General features: G+C 43.0%; 1 protein-coding gene across 5 annotated transcripts in view; it reads left to right on the forward strand.

Annotated features, from left to right (window-relative positions):
• LOC139239574 (talin-1) overlaps window positions 1-25605 on the forward strand; it is a 313415-nt gene that overhangs the window by 110796 nt on the left and 177014 nt on the right. For 4 of the 5 annotated variants that reach the window (XM_070868357.1, XM_070868376.1, XM_070868383.1 and 1 more), the window contains exon 2: window positions 6107-6185. The exons of the other annotated variant lie outside the window; for it this stretch is intronic. The gene's annotated coding sequence lies outside the window, so the exon portion shown is untranslated. The remainder of the gene's footprint in view (window positions 1-6106; window positions 6186-25605) is intronic. 5 annotated transcript variants of the gene reach the window in all.

Genomic DNA, 25605 nt, shown 5'->3' on the forward strand with positions numbered 1-25605 from the left:
ACTGCAGGATATAGTAGCAGACTTAAGTGCTTCTTTGAACTACAATTCAAAAATTGCCGGTTTCGAAGCTGTATTTGCCCCACCCCAGGAAGGCAGTCATGTAGCAGTTTTGTTTTAATACTACATTTGTACACTAGACGTATGTGCTTTCATGAAATGTGTATTAAGTACTACAATTTGATTGAATTTTTTTGCATTAAAAGTAAATATATTTTTTTGAAAAGCTATACCTAACATTATATTGGTGCCATTAAAATTCAGTGAATTACATGTGTGCTTATGAATTAAGCAGTTATAATATATATATTTATAATAATTGGCAGTAAAGCCAATGAAGAGAATTTTTTTTACACTGAGTTATGATCTGGAATGTACAGCCTGAAGGAGAGGTGGAAGACCCAATAGAAACTATCACAAGGGAATTGGTTCAATACTTAAAGGAAAAATTTGCAGAGCTATGGGGAAAGAGCAGAGGAATGGGACTATTGGATAGCTCTTTCAAAGAGCCAACACAGACAAAATGAGCTTGATTGGCCTTCTGTGGGGTGTGATTCTTTTGAATATATTTTTAAACAATTGGACTCATTTTGTGCAGATGTCTTGTCGTTTGAATATTATGAATAGTACGGTGAAAAATTATGATGCTGAACCAACATTTGTCTGATTTCAGCAAGCAAAATGCCAGACAGATTAGTTAGGATTTGGAATAAAGAAAGATTTGCATTTATATAGCGCCTTTCATGTGCAGCAGACATCCCAAAGCGCTTTACAAATAATGAAGTACTTTTGAAGTTTAGTCACCGTTGTTATGTAGGAAAATGCACTACTTAATAGGGTAGTGAATACAGATTCAATAGTAGCCTTCAATAGTGTCAGCTGTGGCTCTGGGTAGCACATTTGCCTCCTGTAAGGGGATAAAAAACAGTCACTCGAGTGGAGACAGACCGATGGTCAAGAATGGAGATACTGAAGGTAGTGAATTGATCTGACATGTAAAATGGTCCAGATTCAGAGGGCTCATCAGTATTAGGAGATTCTGAGGAATCAGGAGTTCTTCTGTCTTGCGGTATGGATTGTAATATTGATCAATTTTTTTAACCTGCTTATGTATGTAAAGCACGCTCATACACTCGCTTACATTGAGCTAGTAAGAGGGGATTAGCGAAGCCTGATGGGTAATGAACCATCCGTTGGATGAACCGTAGAACAGACTTATGGAAGCGTACATATTCAGTACATAACAAGGACAGTAAAATGTTTGGGGACATAGTGACTGGTAGTTTTGACTAGAATTCTTGGGAGAGGGATAAGGAGGTACCACCTTGGAAAACAAAGTTAATCAACATGTCATGAGAAACTGAGGCAAAGTTCACACCATGGGGGATGGACAGGTGGGAGAGAACTCTGAGCCAGTCTGAGCAGTAGGCCAATCGGTGGTTTTGTAAGAGGGTCGCAAACCTCAAAAAACTAATTGTAAAACCTCTGATCGGGGAAGTGTTCATCGGAACCTTCCCGAGCATGTTTGAATAAAAGCTGGTTAACAGGTTTTGTCTGAGTAATTCCGTGATCGCTATACAACACAGGCAGGTGTCAATTCCTTATAATCAGGAAGTCCACCTTGAGGAAGAGACGTCTTTTTACCCAACACCTGAGTCAGAAGGATGTGGCTTCAAGTCTCACTCCAGGAACTTGAGCACATAAATCTAGGCTGATACTTCAGTGCAGTGCTGAGGGAGTGCTGCACTGTCGGAGGGTGCTGTCTTTCGGATGAGATGTTAAACCGAGGCCCCATCTGCCCTCTCAAGTGGACATAAAATATCCCATGGCATTATTTTGAAGAGGAGCAGGGATGTTATCCCTGATGTCCTGGCCAATATTTATCCCTTAACATAACAAAAAAAAAAATCATCTGGTCATTATCACATTGCTGTTTGTGGCAGTTTGCTGTGCACAAGTTGACTGCCACGTTTCCCACATTATAAATGTAACTACGCTCCAAAGGCCGTAAAGTGCTTTGAGAAGTGCTTTAAAAAGGTATTGGATCAATACTTGGAGAAAAAAGTGCAGGGATATGGGGAAATAGTGGGGGAGTGGGACTGACTGCATTGCTCTTCGCATGAACCGGCCTCCTCCTGTGCTGTACTATTGTATAATTCTATGAAATGAGCAGACAAATAGCAGATGAAATTTAATGCAGGGAAGTGTGAAGTGATGTATTTTGGAGGAAGAATGAGGAAAAGCAATATAAATTAAAAGATACAATATTAAAGGGGTTCAGGAACAGGGGTGCCTGGGCCTGGTTCACACACACAAATCTTTGAAGTGACTTTGACCAAGATAAGATTGCATTTAAAAATAAATCTACCAGTAGTCTTGAAATAATTTATTGAAAAGAAAAAGATTGTACACTTGCTGGGCCTGGTTTACTAAAGATTTTTTTAAATGGCTGAGAAGGTGGTGGATCACCTTGAACCTCAGCAGTTTTGATAGAACTGAGTGACATGCTGCACCACTTCAGAGAGCAGTTTAAGAGTCAGCCACTTTGGCGTGGGACTGATGTCACATGTAGGCTAGACTTGGGTAAGGGCGAAAGGTTTCCTTTCCAAAAGGACATTAGTGAACAAGTTGGGATTTTATGACAATCTGACAGCTTCATGGTCACTTCTACTGATAACAGGTTTTTATTTAAAAATAAATTCACGTTCTCAAACTGCCATGGTGGGGTTTGAACATGCATTCTCTGGATTACTTGACCAGTAACACCACCATTACCTACCCTTTGATAAGCTGAATGTTTGTTTGTTTGTTTTGTTCCTCTGAGTTTTGATAACCAATATAATGCGCCTGTATAAATTTTATTACAACATAGTCATTAATCTCCAAAACTGACTTGCATAGATGCAGTTGAAGCTCAAAGATTATGAATCTCACTTTGCTCCAGAAAGTGGGATGCAAAATGCTGTATATTATGTACGAAAGTAGTAGTTATTCTAAATGTTAAATATTAAACCAAGGTCTTGTGCCAGTTTGGGAAGTTCACTTGGCAATCAAGATCCAATAGCATTAGTGAATACTGAGTTCTCCAGGTGCCCTCAACCAGTTCATTGATGATTGTGGGACCTAGTGTACAAAATAATGCAAAGTTTGCCTACATAACTGTGCACTTCAAAATAAATCATTTGCATTGCATGTTTCTATGTAAAGTCTCGAGGTATTTCTGAAGGTAGGCAACCTAACTTGAAAGGACAAAACACTTAACTGTACTGCTGACTTTTTTGCAGTGAAGTAAATTTGATACAAAAGATTTCACTTGCCTGCTATTAAGCTTCACTGAAATATTAGTAACAATACTGTGTGATTAGTCTTGCCATTTTCTTCAAAAGATTTGAGCAGATTGTGTTCTCAGCATTGACTCGGATGGGAAAGCGAAAAGTGTGAGAAAAGCGCTTGCGTGTGCAAGCAGACAAGTCACACTGCAGGCAGTGGTAAATGATTGTGTGCCAATTACCCTAGTGCATCCATTTACATGATGAGCAATTCTGTAAATTGTTAATTGTGTTTACCAAAGTTCTTTTGAAGGATCCCACTTGGACAAGTCCTTGTTGTTCCTGGTTCTTGCCCCTTTTTAGTAGAGTTTAAAAAAGAGTAGATGACAAGCATGTTGGATTCATAGAGAGATAACTGTCCAGAGATGGATAGCATCCTATACCATTCAAACACCGAGTGGTAGCAAAGGCATCTGGGGTGATATCTGTGAACCTGTTGACACCCATGCCTTCAGCAGCAGATATATTGGAGAATTGTGGGAATCGGCCCAACTCTGGTCATATTTCGCCCTTGCCTAGATTGGTGATATACGTGAAGAAAACCCAGCACTTCGTTAGATTCAATTTTTTAATGCCCATCAATGAATTGCTCTTTCAAACATTGTGTCTTTCAGAGACCCATGTGTAGTGGTGCTGGGTTAGTGAGAGCAGATGAGTTGCCATTAACAAGCATATATATAATACTATTCCATTTCAGACTTGCTAATGACTTCAAATAGTGTAACATGATGTATTAAATAAAGATATGACATTTAATATAGCAAAGGCATTAGAAACATAGAAACATAAATAGGTGCAGGAGTAGGCCCTTCGAGCCTGCACCGCCATTCAATAAGATCATGGCAGATCATTCCCTCAGTACCCCTTCCCTGCTTTCTCTCCATACCCCTTGATCCCCTTAGCTGTAAGGGCCATATCTAACTCCCTCTTGAATATATCCAATGAACTGGCATCAACAACACACTTCGGCAGGGAATTCCATAGGTTAACAACTCTGAGTGAAGAAGTTTCTCATCTCATTCCTAAATGGCCTAACCTTTATCCTAAGACTATGTCCCCTGGTTCTGGACTTCCCCAACATCGGGAACATTAGTCCCGCATCTAACCTGTCCAGTCTCGTCAGAATCTTACATGTTTCTATGCGATCCCCTCTCATCCTTCTAAACGCCAGTGAATAAAGGCCCAGTTGATCCAGTCTCTCCTCATATGACAGTCCAGCCATCCCTGGAATCAGTCTGGTGAACCTTTGCTGCACTCCCTCAATAGCAAGAATGTCCTTCCTCAGATTAGGAGACTAAAACTGAACACAATATTCCAGGTGAGGCCTCACTAAGGCCCTGTACAACTGCAGTAAGACCTCCCTGCTCCTATACTCAAATCCCCTAGCTATGAAGGCCAACATACCATTTGCCGCCTTCACTGCCTGCTGTGCCTGCATGCCCACTTTGTGATTGATGAACCATGACACCCAGGTCTCGTTGCACCTCCCCTTTTCCTAATCTGCCGCCATTCAGATAATATTCTGCGTTCGTGTTTTTGACCCCAAAATGGATAGCCTCACATTTATCCACATTATACTGCATCTGCCATGCATTTTCCCACTCACCTAACCTGTCCAAGTCACCCTGCAGCCTCTTAGCGTCCTCTCCACAGCTCTCACCGCCACCCAGTTTAGTGTCATCTGCAAACTTGGAGATATTACTCAATTCCTTCATCTAAATCGTTAATGTATATTGTAAAGAGCTGGGGTCCCAGCACTGAGCCCTGCGGCACTCCACTAGTCACTGCCTGCCATTCTGAAAAGGACCCGTTTATCCCGACTCTCTGCTTCCTGTTTGCCAACCAGTTCTCTATCCACTTCAGTACATTACCCCCAATACTATGCGCTTTGATTTTGCACACCAATCTCTTGTACGGGACCTTGTCAAAAGCCTTTTGAAAGTCCAAATACACCACATCCACTGGTTCTCCCATGTCCACTGCTAGTTACATCCTCAAAAAATTCCAGAAGATTCGTCAAGCATGATTTCCCTTTCATAAATCCACGCTGACTTGGTCCGATCCGGTCACTGCTTTCCAAATGCGTTGCTATTTCATCCTTAATGATTGATTCCAACATTTTCCCCACGACTGATGTCAGGCTAACCGGTGTATAATTACCCATTTTCTCTCCCTCCTTTTTTAACAAAAAAAAAGTGGTGTTACATTAGCTACCCTCCAGTCCATAGGAACTGATCCAGAGTTGATAGACTGTTGGAAAATGATCACCAATGCATCCGCTATTTCTAGGGCCTCTTCCTTAAGTACTCTGGGATGCAGCCTATCCGGCCCCGGGGATTTATCGGCCTTCAATCCCATCCATTTCCCTAACACAATTTCCTGCCTAATAAGGGTATCCTTCAGTTCCTCCTTCTCACTAGACCCACTGTCCCCATTGCTGTTAAAGTTTCTGAACGCTTAACATTAAAAAGAAAAAGCAATACAGACAGCATTATCTGGATAGAGCAATGTAGAGGAAAAGTAGTTCAGCACTTTGTGAAGACTGGTACCATTTGTTTGACTAATACAGCAACTTTATTATTGTTTTGGCACCTTAATTGGTCATTTTCATAGAAACTACTCTTGTGACATTGTGCATTAGCGTTTCAAATTACAATGCAAAATTTATTTGAGCTCCATGGAATATTGAAACTAATAGCAAGTACATTGCCCATATTTTGAAAAGGAACCATTTGAAAGTTCATAACATTTTCACTTAATCTTTTTGTTTCTTTGCTCAGAGTTAAAGCTGGAGAAGTCTCTGTTCTTGATCCGAAAACTAGAAGCTGTGGAACTCACTTCCTTATCTATTTCTAACAGGTATGACTGCACAGTGCAGCATAGTACTTTCAAGTGCTGCATACAAAGCTCTCATGTCCTGACAAATGTAAATGGTGTACTTGGCCTTGGATTTTGGTCTTCATTCTTTAATGCTGCTTTGACCCACAAACTTAATTTTCAAAATGACTCTCTTCCATTAGTCTTAAAATTGCAATGTTGAATCCCTTTCTTTCCATCTATTCATCTATCCATGTGTGAATATGTTCTCGCGCCCCCCCCCCCCCGAGATGCACAAACATATATGTATCCTGTTTAGGAAGATTGCTTGCTAGCCCCATAAAGACATTTTCAATAATAGAATTTCCCCTACTCTGAACATGAACATTTTTGAAAAAGAAACTGGTTTAAAACTAAATCTCATTACTTGACTACATGAGGTTAAAAGTGTGAAGCTGCTGAATGTAAATAATTTATGAAATGACGAAGTGCTATACTGTTGGAGGTGCTGCCATTTTAATGTGTTAAAGTAGTTCAGGTAGATGTAAAAGACCCCATGGCACTACTTGAAGAAAGTCAGGGTGTTACATAAGAACATAAATAGGAGCAGGAGTAGGCCATTTGACCCCTCGAGTCTGCTCTGCCATTTAATAAGATCATGGCTGATCTGATCATCGACTTGGCTCCATTTCCCTGCCGATCGCCAGAACCGTCTATCTCCACCTTAAATATATTCAATGACCCAGCTTCCATAGCTCTCTGGGGCAGAGAATTCCACAGATTTACGACCCTCTGAGAAGAAATTCCTCCTCATCTACGTTCTAAATGGGCAACACCTTATTCTTAAACTATGCCCCCTAGTTCTAGATTGACCCACACCAGAAGGCATTTGACAAGGTACCACAGAAGGTTACTGCACAGGATAAAAGTTCATGGGGTTGGGCGTAATATATTAGCATGGATACAGGATTGGCTAACTAACAGAAAACAGAATCGGGATAAATGGTTCATTCTCGGGTTAGCAATCAGTAACCAGTGGGGTGCCGCAGGGATCAGTGCTGGGACCCCAACTATTTACAATCTATATTAACGACTTGGAGGAAGGGACCGAGTGTAACATAGTCAAGTTTGCTGACAATACAAAGATGGGAGGAAAAGCAATGTGTGAGGCGGACACAAAAAATCTGCAAAAGGACATAGACAGGCTTAGTGAGTGGGCAAAAATTTGGCAGATGGAGTATAATGGAAAGTGTGAGATCATGCACTTATGCAGAAAAAAATCAAAGAGCAAGTTATTATTTAAATGGGGAAAGATTGCAAAGTGCTGCAGTACAGCGGGGCGTGGGGGTACTTGTGCATGAAACACACAAGGATAGTATGCAGGTACAGCAAGTGATCAAGAAAGCCAATGGAAACTTCCCCTTTATTGCAAAGGGGATGGAGTATAAAAGCAGGGAAGTCTTGCTGCAGTTATATAAGGTATTGGTGAGGCCACACCTGAAATATGGCGTGCAGTTTTGGTTTCCATATTTACGAAAGGATATGCTCTCTTTGGAGGCAGTTCAGAGAAGGTTCACTAGGTTGATTCCGGGGATGAGGGGATTGACTTATGAAGAAAGGTTGAGTAGGTTGGGCCTCTACTCATTGGAATTCAGAAGAATGAGGTGTAATCTTATCAAAACGTATAAGATTATGAGGGGGCTTGACGAGGTGGATGCAAAGAGGATATTTCCACTGATGTGAGAGACTAGAACTAGAGAGCATAATCTTAGAATAAGGGGCTGCCCATTTAAAATCGAGATGAGGAGAAATTTCTTCTGAGGATTGTGGAATTTGCTACCTCAAAGAGCTGTGGAAGCTGGGACATTGAATAATTTTAAGACAGAAATAGACAGTTTCTTAAATGATTAAGGGATTATGGGGAGCGGGCAGGGAAGTGGAGCTGAGTGCATGATCAGATCAGCCATGATCTTTTTGAATGGCGGAGCAGGCTCGAGGGACCGTTTGGCCTACTCCTGTTCCTATTTCTTATGTTATGTTTATCCTCTCTGCATCTACCTTGTTGGGCCCCCTCAGTATCTTATATGTTTCAATAAGATCACGTCTCATTCATCTAAACTCCAATGAGTATCGGCCCAACCTGCTCAAACTTTCTTCATAAGTCAACCCCTTCTCTGAACAGCTTGCAATGCATGTACATCCTTCCTTAAATACAAAGACCAAAACTGTACGTAGTACTCTCGGTGTGGCCTCACCAATACCCTGGACAGTTGTAGCAGGACTTCCCTGCTTTTATACTCCATCCCTCTTGCAATAAAGGCCAACATTCCATTGCCTTTCTGATTACTTGCCGTACATGCATATTAACTTTGTGTTTCATGCACAAGGATCCCCAGGTCCCTCTACTGCAGCATTTTGTAATCTCTCTCCATTTAAATAATTTGTTATTTTTCCTGCCAAAGTGGATAACCTCGCACTTTCCCACATTGTACTCCATCTGCCACATTTTGGCCCACTCACTTAGCCTGTCCATATCCCTTTGCAGATTCTGTGTGTCTTCCTCACAACTTGCTTTCCCACCCATCTTTGTATCATCAGCAAACTTGGCTGCATTACACTTGGTCCCTTCATGCAAGTCATTAATATAGATTGTAAATAATTGAGGCCCCAGCACCAATCTCTGTTGCATCCCACTAGTTACCATTTGCTAACCAGAAAATGACCCATTTATCCTGATTTTCTGTTAATTAGCTAATCCTTTATCCATGCTAATATATTACCCCCAACCCGGTGAGCTCTTATCTTGTGCAGTAACCTCTTATGTGGCAGCTTATCGAATGCCTTCTGGAAATCTAAATACACCACATCCACTGGTTTTTCCTTATCCACCCTGCTTACATCCTCAAATAACTCCAGCAAATTTGTCAAACATGATTTCCCTTTCATAAAACCATGCTGACTCTGCTTGGCTATATTATGCTTTTCCAAATGTCCTGCTACTGCTTTGTTAATAATAGACTCCAGCTTTTTCCCAACGACAGATGTTAGGCTCACTGGTATATAGTTTCCTGCTTTCTGTCTCCCTCCTTTTTTAAATAGGGGCGTTACATTTGCAGTTTTCCAATCCGCTGGGACCTGTCCAGAATCCAGGGAATTTTGGTAGATTGCAACCAATGCATCTACTATCTCTGCAGCCACTTCTTTTAGGACCCTAGGATGCAAGCCATTCGGTCCAGGGAACTTGTTCACCTTTAGTCCCATTAATTTACCGAATACTTTTTCTTTAGTGATTGTTTTAAGTCCACCCCCACCTCCCCCTATAGCCCCTTGATTATCCATTATTGGGATGGTTTTCATGTCTTCTGCTGTGAAGACTGATACAAAATATTTGTTCAAAGTCTCTGCCATTTCCCTGTTCCCCATTATTAATTCTCCAGTCTTATCCTCTAAGGGATCAACATTTACTTTAGCTACTCTCTTCCTTTTTAGATACCTGTAATTCTTGTGTTTTCATATTTCTTGCTAGTTTACTCTCAATACATCTTCTCTCCTTTTTAGTCGTCCTTTGCTGGTTTAAAAAAAATTCCCGATCCTCTGGTCTCCCACTAATCTTGGCCGAGACACACAACTCTATTTGAATGCAAGCAGCATTCGTAACAAGGTAGATGAGTTGACGGCGCAAATAGATATAAATGGGTATGATCTGATAGTCATTAGGGACGTGCTTGCAAGGTGACCAAGGCTGGGAACTGAATATTCAGAGGTATTTGACAATTCAGAAGGATAGACAGAAAGGAAAAGGAGGTGGGGTAGCTCTATCAATAAAGGATGAGATCAGTGCAGTGGTGAGAAATGATATTGGCTCACAAGATCAAGATGTAGAATCAGTTTGGATGGAGATAAGAAAAAATAAAGGGAAAACATCCGAGTATGAAGCCTCCATTATTTCTTTATTTATATTCTGTCCAACAGTGTAGTTACTGTTACGGGGCCTATCGACTATGTCCACCACTGAAGGAAATCCTTATTAGGCAGAAAATTGTGTTGGGGAAATTGATAGGATTGAAGGCTGATAAATCCCTGGGGCCCGATAGTCTGCATCCCAGAGTACTTAAGGAAGTGGCCCTAGAAATAGTGGATGCATTGGTGATCATTTTCCAACAGTCTATTGATTCTGACTCTGGATCCGTTCCTATGGACTGGAGGGTAGCTAATGTGACACCACTTTTTAAAAAAAGGAGGCAGAGAGAAAACGGGGAATTATAGACTGGTTAGCCTGACATTAGTAGTGGGGAAAATGTTGGCATCAATTATTAAAGATGAAATAGCAGTGCATTTGGAAAGCAGTGACAGGATCGGTCAAGTCAGCATGGATTTATGAAAGGGAAATCATGCTTGACAAATCTTCTGGAATTTTTTGAGGATGTAACTAGTAGAGTGGACAAGGGAGAACCAGTGGATGTGGTGTGTTTGGATTTTCAAAAGTCTTTTGACAAGGTCCCACACAAGAGATTAGTGTGCAAAATTAAAGCACATGGTATTGGGGGAAATGTACTGACGTGGATAGAGAACTGGTTGGCAGACAGGAAGCAGAGAGTCGAAATAAACGGGTCCTTTTCAGAATGGCAGGCAGTAACTAGTGGGGTGCTGCAGGGCTCAGTGCTGGGACCCCAGCTATTTACAATATACATTAATGATTTAGATGAAGGAATTGAGTATAATATCTCCAAGTTTGTAAGCTGGGTGGTGGTGTGAGCTGAGCGGAGGACACTAAGAGGTTGCAGGGTGACTTGGACAGGTTAGGTGAGTGGGCAAACGCAAGGCAGATGCAGTATAATGTGGATAAATGTGAGGTTATCCACTCGGGGCAAAAACACGAAGTCAAAATATTATCTGAATGGCGGCAGATTAGGAAAAGGGGAGGTGCAACGAGACCTGGGTGTCATGGTACATCAGTCATTGAAAGTTGGCATGCAGGCACAGCAGGCGGTGAAGAAGGCAAATGGTATGTTGGCCTAGCTGGGGGATTTGAGTATAGGAGCAGGGAGGTCTTACTGTAGTTGTACAGGGCCTTGGCGAGGCCTCACCTGGAAAATTGTGTTCAGTTTTGGACTCCTAATCTGAGGAAGGGAGTGCAGTGAAGGTTCACCAGACTGATTCCAGGGATGGCAGGACTGACCGATGAGGAGAGACTGGATCGACTGGGCCTGTATTCACTGGGGTTTAGAAGCATGAGCGAGGATCTCATAGAAACATATAAAATTCTGACGGGACTGCACAGGTTAGATGCAGGAAGAATGTTCCCGATATTGGGAAAGTCCAGAACCAGGGGACACAGTCTAAGGATAAGGGGTAAACCATTTAGGACTGAGATGAGGAGAAACTTCTTCAGAGTTGTTAACCTGTGGAATTCCCTACCACAGTGTTGTTGATGCCAGTTCATTATATATATTCAAGAGGGAGTTAGATATGGCCCTTATGGCTAAAGAGATAAGGGGTATGGAGAAAAAGAAGGAAAGGGGTACTGAGATGAATGATCAGCCATGATCTTATTGAATGGTGATGCAGGCTCGAAGGGCTGAATGGCCTACTCTTGCACATATTTTCTATGTTTCTATGTGACGTCTTCCCTTTTATTGTTTCTTATCTCCACCCAAACTGATTCTACATCTTGATGTTCTGAGCGAATATCATTTCTCACTACTGCAGTGATCTCATCCTTTAATAACAAAGCTAGCTCATCTCCTTTTGCTTTCTGTGTCTCCTTCCAAATTGTCAAATACCCCTGAATATTCAGTTCCCAGCCTTGGTCACCTTGCAAGCACGTCTCTAATGGCTATCAGATCAAACCCATTTACCGGTATATCTTTGTGCCGTCAACTCATCTATCTCTTTATCTGAATGCGCACAGCATTCATAAAGAGTTGTGTGTCTTGGCTAATATTATTCTCCCTTAAAAACATGTTAAAAACTTGTTCTTTGAGACACATTGCCGTGAGCATAGGTTGCTGTTAGGTATGTTAGATATTTTTCCTAAATATTGAGATATGTCTTAGCTGTTGCATCCTGTTGAAGAAAAAAAAGTTAACCATAGTCATGTGGCTCATTGCTAAATGCGTCAGGTCTATATTGTCCATTGTGTATATATAATTCCTCCTGCCCCCCCAGAAGAGCAGAACATCTTGCTTAGATATATGGTGGTTTAGTGTGCTAAATGGAAAACTTGTACTGTTCATTCAAATGGTGTTTGAGTAGTGCTTAAAATAGTTTGAACTGCTGCCATTTTCTATAGCTTAGCTCCTGCGCTTTGTCTCATTCTATAACCACAGGATGCAAACTTTCTTCCTTAATTAGTGCAGCTGCATGTCGTCAAAATAAACTATTGATCAGTTTTGAGTTAATTCAATATGCTCACTTTTTAACCTTTTTTATAAACACAAAATTACTTCCATTTTAATTCAGTCAGTCCTGCAGTGGCAAGTATGCGAGTGACTTTATTGCCCTTGACACCAGATTGCTGAGGAATTGGGGTCAAGCTGAGGAATGGGGTTTACCGTGGCAGACCTGCCAAAGTAGAGGGATAATTCCTACTGTGTGCGTGTTGTTTTTTTGAATGGTGCTTAACCGTTGGTTTTATAATTGTTTAAAATGGACAAGAAGGATTACACAATTTTTTGTGTTTTATGTGCAGCCAGTAGAGATGCAATTCAGTCAGCAGGGAGTTTGTGTCTGCGTGTTTCACCCCTAATCATACCCGAGACACCAGGCGGTACCACCTTCCATTGGCACTATCTATAGCCTATTTACAGGGAGGGAGGAGGACGTAGAAACATAGAAAATAGTTGCAGGAGTAGGCCATTCGAGTCTGCACCACCATTTAATATGATCATAGCTGATCATGCAACTTCAGTACCCCATTTTTGCTTTCTCTCCATACCCCTTGTTCCCATTAGCCGTAAGGGCCACATCTAACTCCCTTTTGAATATATCTAACAAACTGGCCTCAATAACTTTCTGTGGTAGAGAATTCCACAGGTTCACAATTCTGAGTGAAGAAGTTTCTCCTCATCTCTGTCCTAAATGGCTTACCACTTATCCTTAGACCTCACCAAGGCCCTGTACAACTGCAGTAAGACCTCCCTGCTCCTATACGCAATTCCTCTCGCTATGAAGGCCAACATGTCATTTACCGCCTGCTGTACCTTCATGCCAACTTTCAATGACTGATGTACCATGACACCCAAGTCTCGTTGCACCTCCCCTTTTCCTAATCTGTGACCATTTAGATATTCTGCCATCCTGTTTTTGCCACCAAAGTGGATAACCTCACATTTATCTACATCTGCCATGCATTTGCCCACTCACCTAACCTGTCCAAGTCACCCTGCAGCCTCTTGGCATCTTCCTCACAGCTCACACTACCACCCAGCTTAGTGTCCCCTGCAAACTTGGAGATATTACATTTAATCCCTTCGTCTAAATCATTAATGTATATTGTAAATAGCTGGGGTTCCCAGCACTAAATCTTGCGATACCCCAATAGTCACTGCCTGCCATTCTGAAAAGGACCCGTTTATTCCTACTCTTTGATTCCTGTCTGCCAACTAGTTCTCTATCCATGTCAATACATTACTCCCAATACCATGTGCTTTAATTTTGCACCTGATTTTGAAAGTCCAAATACACCACATCCACTGGTTCTCCCTTGTCCACTCTACTAGTTACATCCTCAAAAAAATTCTAGAAGATTTGTCAAGCATGATTTCCCTTTCATAAATCCATGCTGACTTGGACTGATCCTGTCACTGCTTTCCAAATGCCCTGCTATTACATCTTTAATAATTGATTCCAACATTTTTCCCACTACCGATGTCAGGTTATCCGGTCTATAATTCCGTGTTTTCTCTTTCCCTCCTTTTTTAAAAAGTGGTGTTACATTAGCTACCCTCCAATCCATAGGAACTGATCCAGAGTCTATAGCCTGTTGGAAAACGACCAGCAATGCATCCACTATTTCTAGGGCCACTTCCTTAAGTACTCTGGGATGCAGACTATCAGGCCCTGGGGATTTATCTGCCTTCAATCCCATCAATTTCCCTAACACAATTTCCTGACTAATATGGATTTCCTTCAGTTCCTCCTTCTCGCTAGACCCTCGGTCCCCCAGTATTTTCGGAAGGTTATTTGTGTCTTCCTTAATGAAAACAGAACCAAAGTATTTGTTCAGTTAGTCTGCCGTTTCTTTGTTCCCCATTATAAATTCACCTGATTCTGACTGCAAGGGACCTACATTTGTCTTCACTAATCTTTTTCTGTTCACATATCTATAGAAGCTTTTGCAGTCAGTTTTTATGTTCCCTGCAAGCTTCCTCTCATACTCTATTTTCCCCCTCCTAATTAAATCTTTTGTCCTCCTCTGAAATCTAAATTTCTCCCAGTCCTCAGCTTTTTCTGGCCAATTTATATGCCTCTTCCTTGGATTTAACACTATCTATCCCTAATTTCCCTTGTTAGCCACAGTTGAGACACCTTTCTCGTTTTATTTTTCCCGCCAGACAGGGATGTACAATTGTTGAAGTTCATCCATGTGATCTTTAAATGTCTGTCATTGCCTATCCACCGTCAACCATTTAAGTATCATTCTCCAGTCTATCCTAGCCAATTCATGTCTCATGCCATCGAAGTTACCTTTAAGTTCAGGACCCTAGTCGCTGAATTAACTGTGTCACTCTCCATCTTAATGAGGAATTCTACCATATTATGGTCAACTCTTCCCCAAGGGGCCTTGCACAACAAGACCATAAATCGGAGATGACATTAAGTGCAACGTTTCCCCAAAGCATGCTGTGTGAACCTCTGACTTTAAATCGAAACATTGATCCGCCATTAGTGTCCTTACAACTAAAGTGAAATAATTTAATGGGTGCATTGCTCGTTCACTAGCATCGCCTACTCCATGCTCTGGTTAGGCAGCATGAAGGTAGAAGGGCTGTTGGCCATGTAGGGTCACGGAGGAGAGGCTGCAGATGTCTGGACAGGAGGCCTTACTCCCCATGGGTTTCATCATCATAGGCAGTCCCTCAGAATAGAGGAAGATTTGCTGCCACTCTTAAAATGAGTCCTTAGGTGGCTGATCAGTCCAATACAAGGACCACAGTCCCTGTCACAGGTGGAGGAGATAGTCGTTGAGGGAAAGGTTGGATGGGACCAATTTGCCGCATTCTCTTTCCGCTGTCTGCGCTTGATTTCTGCATGCTCTTGGCGATGAGACTCGAGGTGCTCCGCGCCCTCCCGGATGCACTTCCTCTACTCAGGGCGATCTTTGGCCAGGGACTCCCAGGTGTCAGTGGGAATGTTGCACTTTATCAGGGAGGCTTTGAGAGTGTCCCTGTAACGTTTCCTCTGCCCACCTTTGGTTCGTTTGCTGTGAAGGAGTTCAGAGTAGAGCGCTTGCTTTGGGAGTTTTGTGTCTGGCATGCGAACAATGTGGCCTGCCCAGCGGAGCTGAAGTGTGGTCAGTGCTTCGATGTTGGCCTGGTTGAGGACGCTAATGTTGGTGTGTCTGTCCTCCCAGGGGATTTGTAGGATCTTGCGGAGGCATCGTTGCTATTTCTCCAGCGACTCGAGGTGTCTACTGTATATGGTCCATGTCTCTGAATTGCAGAGGAGGGCAGGTATTACTACAGCCCTGTAGACCATGAGCTTGGTGGCAGTTTTGAGAGCCTGATCTTCAAACACTCTCTTCCTCAGGCGGCCGAAGGCTGCACTGGAGGCGGTGTTGAATCTTGTCGTCAATGTCTGCTCTTAAGAGGCTCCCGAGGTATGGATCTTGATGACTGGGGAGCAGTGCTGTGCGGCGAGGACAGGCTGGTGGAGGACCTTTGTTTTACGGATGTTTAGCATAAGGTCCATGCTTTCGTACGCCTCAGTAAATACGTTGACTATGTCCTGGAATTCAGCCTCTGTGCACAGAAGCAGGTGTCGTCCGCGTACTGTAGCTCGACAACAGTGGTTGGGGTGGTGGTGGACCTGACCTGGAGACGGCAAAGGTTGAACAGGTTCCCCTGGTTCTGTAGTTTAGTTCCACTCCAGCGAGGAGCTTGTTGACTGTGAGGTGGAACATGGCAGTGAGGAAGATTGAGAAGAGGGTTGGGGCGATGTCCTGGTCCAGATGTGGATTGGGTCTGTAGTTGATCTGTTTGTAAGGATCACGGCCTTCATGTCATCGTGGAGCAGGCGGAGGATGGTGCCGAACTTTTGGGGGCATCCGAAACTGAGGAGGACACTCCATAGACCCTTGCAGTTGACAGTGTCAAAGGCCTTTGTAAGGTCGAAGAAGGCCTCTTTGATCGGGCCTCTCCTCCACGACAGTGTCTGAACCTCCTCGACAACAGCTGGACTACTCCTTCCCCACAAGTGACCACCTCCTCAATGGCGAAAGGGTCCTCCTCCTCCTACGACAGCAGTTGGCCTCCCCTCCTACTTCAGCGATGACGGATTTACAGGCAGCAACGCTCATACCTCCACCTTTCTGAATGCAGTATGCGAGAAGGCTGCGCTTCCGATGGGAAGTGCTGACAGATATGCTAGGAACATAAAAACTGACTGCAAAAGCATCTATAGATATGTGAACAGAAAAAGATTAGTGAAGACAAACGTCCCTTGCAGTCAGATTCAGGTGAATTGAGAATGGGGAACAAAGAAATGGCGGACCAGTTAAACAAATATTTTGGTTCTGTCTTTGCGAAGGAAGACACACACAACCTTCCGGCAATACTAGAGGACTAGGGGTCCACTGAGAAGGAGGAACTGAAGGAAATCCATATTAGTCAGGAAATTGTGTTAGGGAAATTGATGGGATTGAAGACTGACAAATCCCCAGGGCCTGATGGTATGTATCCCAGAGTACTTAAGGAAGTGGCCCTAGAAATAGTGGATGCATTGGTGATCATTTTCCAACAGTCTATCAACTCTGGATCAGTTCCTATGGACTGGAGAGTAGCTAATGTAACACCACTTTTTAAGAAAGGTGGGAGAGAGAAAACAGGTAATTATAGACCGGTTGGCCTGACATCAGTAGTGGGGAAAATGTTGGAATCAATTATTTAAGATGAAATAGCAGCGTATTTGGAAAGCAGTGACAGGATCGGTCCAAGTCAGCATGGATTTATGAAAAGGAAATCATGCTTGACAAATCTTCTATAATTTTTTGAGGATGTAACTGGTAGAGTGGACAAGGGAGAACCAGTGGATGTGGTGTATTTGGACTTTCAAAAGACTTTTGACAAGGTCCCACACAAGAGATTGGTGTGCAAAATTAAAGCACATGGTATTGGCGGTAATATACTGACATGGATACAGAACTGGTTGGCAGACAGGAAGCAGATTCGGGATAAACGGGTCCTTTTCAGAATGGCCGGCAGTGACTAGTGGGGTGCCGCAGGGCTCAGTGCTGGGACCCCAGCTATTTACAATATACATTAATGATATAGATGAAGGAATTGAGTGTGAAATCTCCAAGTTTGTAGATGACGCTAAGCTGGGTGGCGGTGTGAGCTGTGAGGAGGACTCTAAGGGGTTGCAGGGTGACTTGGACAGTTAGGTGAGTGAACAAACTCATGGCAGATGCAGTATAATGTGGATAAATGTGAGGTTATCCACTTTGGTGGTAAAAACACGAAGGCAGAATATTATCTAAATGGTGGCAGATTAGGAAAAGGGGAGGTGCAACGAGACCTGGGTGTCATGATACATCAGATATTGAAAGTTGGCATGCAGGTACAGCAGGTGGGAAGAAGGCAAATGATATGTTGCCCTTCATCTCGGAATCAACCTAGTGAACCTTCTCTGAACAGTCTCCAATGCAAGTATATCCCTCCTTAAATAAGGAGACCAAAACTGTACACAGTACTCCAGGTGTGGTCTCACCAACGCCCTGTACAGTTGTAGCAAGACTTCCCTACTTTTGTACTCCATTCCCCTTGCAATAAAGGCCAACATTCCATTTGCCTTCCTAATTACTTGCTGTACCTGCATGCTAACTTTTTGTGTTTCATGTACACGGACCCCGAGCTTCCTCTGTATGGCAGCATTTTGTACATTCTCTCCATTTGAAAAATAAATAGCTTTTTTATTCTTGCTACCAAAGTGGATAACCTCACATTTTCCCACATTATATTCCATCTGCCACTTTTTTCCCCCCACTCACTTAACTTATCTATATCCTGTTGCAGATTCTGTCCTCCTCACAACTTGCTTTCCCACCTATCTTTGTATCAACAACAAACTTGGCTACAGTACACTTACTCCTTCATCCAAATCATAAATGTAGTTTAATAGTTGACGCCCTAGCACTGATCCCTGCTGCACTCCACTAGTTACAGTTTTCCAACCTGAAAATGATCCATTTATCCCAACTCTGTTTTCTGTTAGTTAGCCAATCTGCTATCCATACTAATATATTACCCAACCCCGTGAGCTTTTATCTTGTGCAATAACCTTTTATGTGGCACCGTATCGAATGCCTTCTGGAAATCCAAATACATGACATCTACTGGTTCCCCTTTATCCACCCTGATTACATCCTTGAAGAACTCTGGTAAATTTGTCAAACATGTTTCCCATTCATGCAATCGAGCAGAGTCAACATGGTTTTATGATGATCTAAATGTCCTGCTACTACTTCCTTAATGGATTCTAGCATTTTCCCAATTACTGATGTTAGGCTAACTGGTCTATAATTTCCTGCTTTCTGTCTCCCTCCTTTCTTGAATAAGGATGTTACATTTGCCGTTTTCCAATCCACTGGGACCTCTCTTTAATCCAGGGAATTTTGTTAGATTTCAACCAACGCATCCACTATCTCTGCAGCCACTTTTAAGACCCTAGGATGCAGGTCCAGGGGACTTAATCCCATTAGTTTGCATCGTACCTTATCCCTCGTGATTGTTTTAAGTTCCTCTCTCCTTAAAGCCCCTTGATTGTGTTATTGGGATGCTTTTAGTGTCGCCTACTCTGAAGACTGATACAAAATATTTGTTCAAAGTCTCTAATTTCCCTGTTTCCCATTATTAATTCCCCAGTCTCATCCTCTAAGTGACCAATGTTTACTTTACCTATTCTCTCCCTTTTATGTACCTGTAGAAGATGCAATAGCTCCTGCCATGTCAACCATGGCATGCGCCATCCCCTCTGGGACTCCACTGTTGCTCGTTGAGGCCATCTCCCTTTAAGTGGGCAAGGATGGGCTTGGTGGACGCCTGAGGGGCACGGGCAATGCTTCAGGTGGTCTCTCCCAACCTCCGAGCAAATACATCCATGCTTGGCGGAACCTTCTCCAATGCACCCATGAGCTTGTGGTGCATTTGCATGGACTCCCTGGACATAACCAAGTCCAGGTCCACGTCTGCCTGCCTCTCAGCAGGATTCCTGGGCTAACTTACCTTCCGCGGAGCGAGCCTCCAAGCTTCCTTTCGTGCTGTGCGTTGTTGTAGGCCACTGGGGCCAGGAGCCTCGAACCCCATGAATTCAGGGTCTTCGGTGGGACTGATTGAGTGCCCTGCTCAGTAAACAAACTGTCATCTCCTTCGTCATCGCCCACCCCCCCCTGTCATCGGCCAATGTTGAAGGATCACAGGCAGGCTACCGCGCTTCTGGCTCATCATCTGTAAGCACAAAGCAACACATGAGTGGTTAGCAGCAGGGAAGGGGATAGGGAGGTCAGAGGAAGGTGGCATTGAACATTTATATGTAAAAGGGGTAGGCCATTTGCTAGCAAGGGTGATCGATTTCACATAAGTTGCAAACGCCATTCACTTGGCGTCACTGTCCATAGGGGATCTGCTTTGTCGAGCACCACCGTGCCAGCTGGTGTGCCCAGGAGGGCGGACACTCGCTCCTTGACCTCCATGAGGTCCTGTAGATCAGGCTCCCCACCTTGGGTGTGCTGCTGCTCCCGATGATCATGAGCCAATTTCACCTGCAATGAGAAAAAGGTGCGAGTGTGCACATCGTGTGGCACATGTGCCTTCCATGGTAAGGCAGCTCCTATTGTCTGGAAGTGTTTAGATGACCATTTAGAATCTGCGTGGCTGCACATAGTGCATGTGGGAATGGTGGGAGGAGGTGAGATCCACCTAGGATTACGGATCAGGCTGACGTTTTGCAACGCATATCAGGAGTGAAAGGGTAGGACGAGGAGGGGTGAGACTGAGTAGGGAACAAGAAGGCGCGCGATGCTTGCATGCACAGGGCATGGCTGGTGAACTGGCCTCCACTTTTCAGGTTGCTTCACCAACCAAGACCATAGCCTGCAACACATAGAGAAGGGGCAGGTACTGCAAATACTTTACATTGTGAGACAATGAGGTTCACATCATGGCATTGGTGCATTAATATAAAGGGTACTCATCCTGACGACCCTCATGAGGACGTTGAATTTTCTTCCTACATTGTGTTGCTGTTTGTGGCACCCTTTCTCTTGCTGAGACATCCTGGGCCACCTCCCTCCAAAGCCTGCGATAAACTCGTGGGACGGGCCTCCTTCCTCCCGAAAGCTGCAACACATGCTACCTTTTCAATTGCCTTTGTTAACGTCTCAGCGGCCGTGGCTGAGAAGTGGTGTGCACGCTGGCGACCTTCCTGCTCCTCCATTTTCCCGCTCTGCTCAGAGTGCACAGTTGGAACTGCGCATGCGCATACTTATCTTGCCGCGCCTTTAAGAATCGGCTGGGCATGGGATCTATCGTGGTCCTTGGAGCATGTGCATTTTGCCTTCCATTTCAGCACTGAGTGTTTCGGTTGGAGCCCTCGAACAGGTGTGGACCGCCTGACTTAGCTCCTCCGTTCCCTCTTGGTGCGTTTCAACCACAATTTCCCAGTAGGAGGCGCAAACTTTGAGGGCACTATACTTACCGCCCCGCCAGGAATAATGCCTCAAAATGGGCAGAACCGAATTTCCAGCCCACATTCTTTTAAACCTGTGAACAACTTCACTTGCAAATTGTTATTTTTCTACTCCCCCTTTTTGTTTTGTTCTGCCAGTTGGAAAACCTTTACTAGTGTGCAAACCTAAGTTTAAAAATCCCAACCTTCCATTTGATTAGGATCTTAATTGGAATGAAAATATTTGAGTTCAAGGTTCAAAGAGGGCTGGCACTTTATAACTAGTGAGTGGCGAGCCAGCAGTTCTCTTGTGCGAGAGCTGACGTCCTCTTGCCAAAAACACACTCTGCCAGAATGCCAAAAATGGAAATTTAGTTGTATATAACACAAAGCAATTGCTATTATGCAAATACCGAATTTTGAAGTATTGCTATTTAACCAAAATATGTGTAATCTGTAGGATGGATATAATTAGGGTGCCACAAATTGTTGCTATGCATCTCGTCAAAATAAGTCTGATTATATACAATATACATAGCATATTAAATAATAGATTCAGCCTAATTTCTGAAAAACTTAATGAGCTCAGATGTGGCTTTGCAAATCCACTTAAACATCGAACCTATGAGATTTTATTGCGTGTTATGTCACATGTTCAACAAATATCTTTTGATGGTGAATTTTCAGGGAAACCTAGTTATTCAGAAAGTTGAAATTGAAGTAGAAACTTTCATGTTTAAAATAAATTGTGTTCACGTTGGGACCTGACATTGTTTCAGCCTTGTCTGGATTATTTAGCCTCGAGTATTTGAATGTACAGGTGTAAGTATGTGGCTCTAGTTTATCTTTTTGAAATAAATAGGTTAATTGGACTGCATCTCCGGAAACTCAGACCATGTCTGCTCGAAGTGGTTTGACTAAAAATACATCACTGCTACTGTAAAAGTGCACGTAATGAGACTTGGAAAATAGCAAGAGTTAACTTTTGACATTTTAATTTGTTCCTATAAATCAAGTTTGACTCTGAATTTAATATGGAAGCATGAATTATCCTTGGTTCATTTAAACATTATAAATCATTGTTTATATTGATCCCGTGGTTTGGAAGAATCTTCGAAATCTCCTGCATATTATAATTTCATTCAGTGACCATTGCTTGAAAAGGTAGGGGTTGGGGCGTGAGGCTACTCGGACACCATTTAAGTCACCCTATTTGTACTACAAGATGGATTTCTGACGTGCTTTGCGTATGCACAGTTGCTGTAAAGTTGCATTCCTGCAACTTCACCATTCAGCTCATGGACCTTTACTGATATTCGGGAAGGTTCATTGTAGGTCAGCAATATGAAAATTGCTAATGCAGTTCTGTAACAGAAAGGGGACACTAGCATTCAATTGACCTTTTCCTAATTGAACCTCTTGAAGTACTGAGTAATGTAATACTAAAACTCTGAAATTTCACTCTCTTCAATTGCATAGTTATATTTTGACAACTCTTGAATAAATGTCATCCACTCAGTATTTTGTTTGTCTCAGAAGTCACTATATAAACAATGATGCAAAAATGCATTTAGTTCTTTAGTTTAAAAATACAAGGGAAAATAAAATTAGAAAATACAGCACTGAATTGCAAAATTATAGTTGCATGATTTTTAATTGTCGAATATAGAATTGACTCGGTGTCAAGGAATAAAAAGCTTAGAACATAAGAACATAAGAATTAGGAACAGGAGTAGGCCATCTAGCCCCTCGAGCCTGCTCCGCCATTCAATAAGATCATGGCTGATCTGGTCGTGGACTCAGCTCCACTTACCCGCCCTCTCCCCGTAACCCTTAATTCCCTTATTGCTTAAAAATCTATCTATCTTTGACTTGAAAACATTCAATGAGCCAGCCTCAACTGCTTCCTTGGGCAGAGAATTCCACAGATTCACAACCCTCTGGGAGAAGAAATTCTTTCTCAACTCGGTTTTAAATTGGCTCCTCCGTATTTTGAGGCTGTGCTTCCTAGTTCTAGTCTCCCCGACCGGTGGAAACAACTTCTCTGCCTCTATCTTGTCTATCCCTTTCATGATTTTAAATGTTTCTATAAGATCACCCCTCATCCTTCTGAACTCCAAGGAGTAAAGACCCAGTCTACTCAATCTATCATCATAAGGTAACCCCCTCATTTCTCGAATCAGCCTAGTGAATCGTCTCTGTACCCCTTCCAAAGCTAGTATATCCTTCCTTAAGTAAGGTGACCAAAACTGCACGCAGTACTCCAGGTGCGGCCTTACCAATACCTTACACAGTTGCAGCAACACCTCCCTGCTTTTGTACTCCATCCCTCTCGCAATGAAGGCCAACATTCCATTTGCCTTCCTGATTACCTGCTGCACCTGCAAACTAACCTTTTGGGATTCATGCACAAGGACCCCCAGGTCCCTCTGCACCACAGCATGTTGTAATTTCTCCCCATTCAAATAATATTCCCGTTTAAATAATATTCCCTTTTACTGTTTTTTTTTCTCCCAAGGTGGATGACCTCACACTTTCCGACTTTGTATTCCATCTGCCAAACCTTAGCCCATTCGCTTAACCTATCCAAATCTCCTTGCAGCCTCTGAGTCCTCTACACAACCCGCTTTCCCACTAATCTTTGAGTCATCTGCAAATGTTGTTGCATTACACTCTGTCCCCTCCTCTAGGTCATCTATGTATATTGTAAACAGTTGTGGTCCCAGCACTGATCCCTGTGGCACACCACTAACCACTGATTTCCAACCGGAAAAGGACCCATTTATCCCGACTCTCTGCTTTCTGTTCGCCAGCCAATTCTCTATCCATGCTAATACATTTCCTCTGACTCCGTGTACCTTTATCTTCTGCAGTAACCTAATAAAGGACTACGGTCACACTTTACTTTGAGCTCACAGTATCTGGCCAGACTCTTTATTCAATACATAACAGAGTCTAGTACTCTTTTGAACCAAACTACTCGTTTTAAATTTGTCGGTTACAGTGCCCACCGAGTATAGCGGGCAATAAATGGTAACTTTCAAGAGATTTAAATATATACTTGAAAAGGAAACATTTTCAGGGTTATTGGGAAAGAGCAAGGGAGTGGGACTGATTGAATAGCTCTTTCAAAGAGCTGGCACAGGCACGATGGGCTTAGAGTAGATTTTGAATAACTATGCTTTTGCAACCAAATATGAAGGGTCTTGCTGCTGAAGCAGCTCTTCCTCCCTCTTTCCTCCCTTTTTCCTGCTCAATCACACTACCATTCCCCACGATACTCATGCAAACCATTTCAAAGTGGCTGTTATAACTTCTCTCTATTGTGCCAGCTCACGATGCTTGGGCATTATTAGGATGGTGATCACAGCAAAAATACATTTCCCAAATTCATTGAAGTTGATGGCTAGGAAGACCCAGTGAAAAACAGACAGCACTAACACAGTAAAAGAGTTGCAAATGCCTATTTCCTGGGAACTGAATCTCAAACTTCGCCTTTTACTGTTGAGGGGTATTTTGAATTGAATTGCCATATCTGATTAAAATTTTGTATTTCTCGGCTTAAGATTCCTGAAGATTTCTTTTTTAGTCGGTACTTTTTTCAAAACATCAGACTGATTCTGTTTGCAGAAATATTTAATACATTTCCACAGAATAGAGTTAGCATCAATCTGAATTTGATCAGATCAGTACTATAAAGAAAAAAAGTCTTGCTTTTATATTGTGCCTTTCATGGCCTCTGGACATCCCAAAGGAAGTACTTTTGAAGTGTAGTCACTGTTGTAATGTTGGAAACATGGTAGCCAATTTACATACAGTAAGATCTTGCAAACAGAAATGTGATAATGACTAGAGTGTCTGTTTTAGTAATCCAGGTTGAGTGAGGGATGATTGTTGGCCAGGACAGCGGGGAAAACTGCTGCTCTTCGAAATAGTACCATGTGATCTTTTACATCCATCAGCGGGACAGGCAGGGCCTCGACTTAATGGGCCCAAGTTTTGGGCTGCGCCGCGCCCGTTTTTCACACCACAAAGTGCGCCTAAAAAATACTTACCTATTTTCCGGCTCCCTGCAGGTCCTCTGGAGCTGGGCGCGGCGCAGCGCGAGCAGTGGAGGGCGGAACCAGGTCCCTGCGCTGAAAACAGTGCCGGGACCTCTGCACATGCACGCTACAGTGGGTAGCTCCAGGCGCCCAAAATTGTGTGGGAGGGGCCCGAAGCACGCAGCCCCAAGCCCTGTTCAGCCTCCCTCTTCTTTCCCCTCCCCCTCCCTCCCCCCCCTCCCTTCCTTCCTTCCTCCTCCCCTCTCCCCACACTCCTTCCTCCTTCCCCCCCCCTCTCTCTTTTCCCCCCTCCCCTTGCTGTTAGAAACACAGACACTGACAGACAGTGGGACACACACACACACACAGACAGAGATAGAGACACACTGGGGAGAGCCATCCCAGCACGCTGTTGGAGGGCTCCCGGTGTTGCAGTCGGTAAGTAGAAATTGTTTTATTTATTTAAAAAAAAAAAAATTTTTTGTTATATTTATTGATGTATTTATCATTTATTATTGATGATTGCTATTTATTTG

This window comes from Pristiophorus japonicus, chromosome 2 (assembly GCF_044704955.1).
Source record: "Pristiophorus japonicus isolate sPriJap1 chromosome 2, sPriJap1.hap1, whole genome shotgun sequence".
In the NCBI taxonomy this organism is placed as follows: Eukaryota; Metazoa; Chordata; class Chondrichthyes; family Pristiophoridae; genus Pristiophorus; species Pristiophorus japonicus.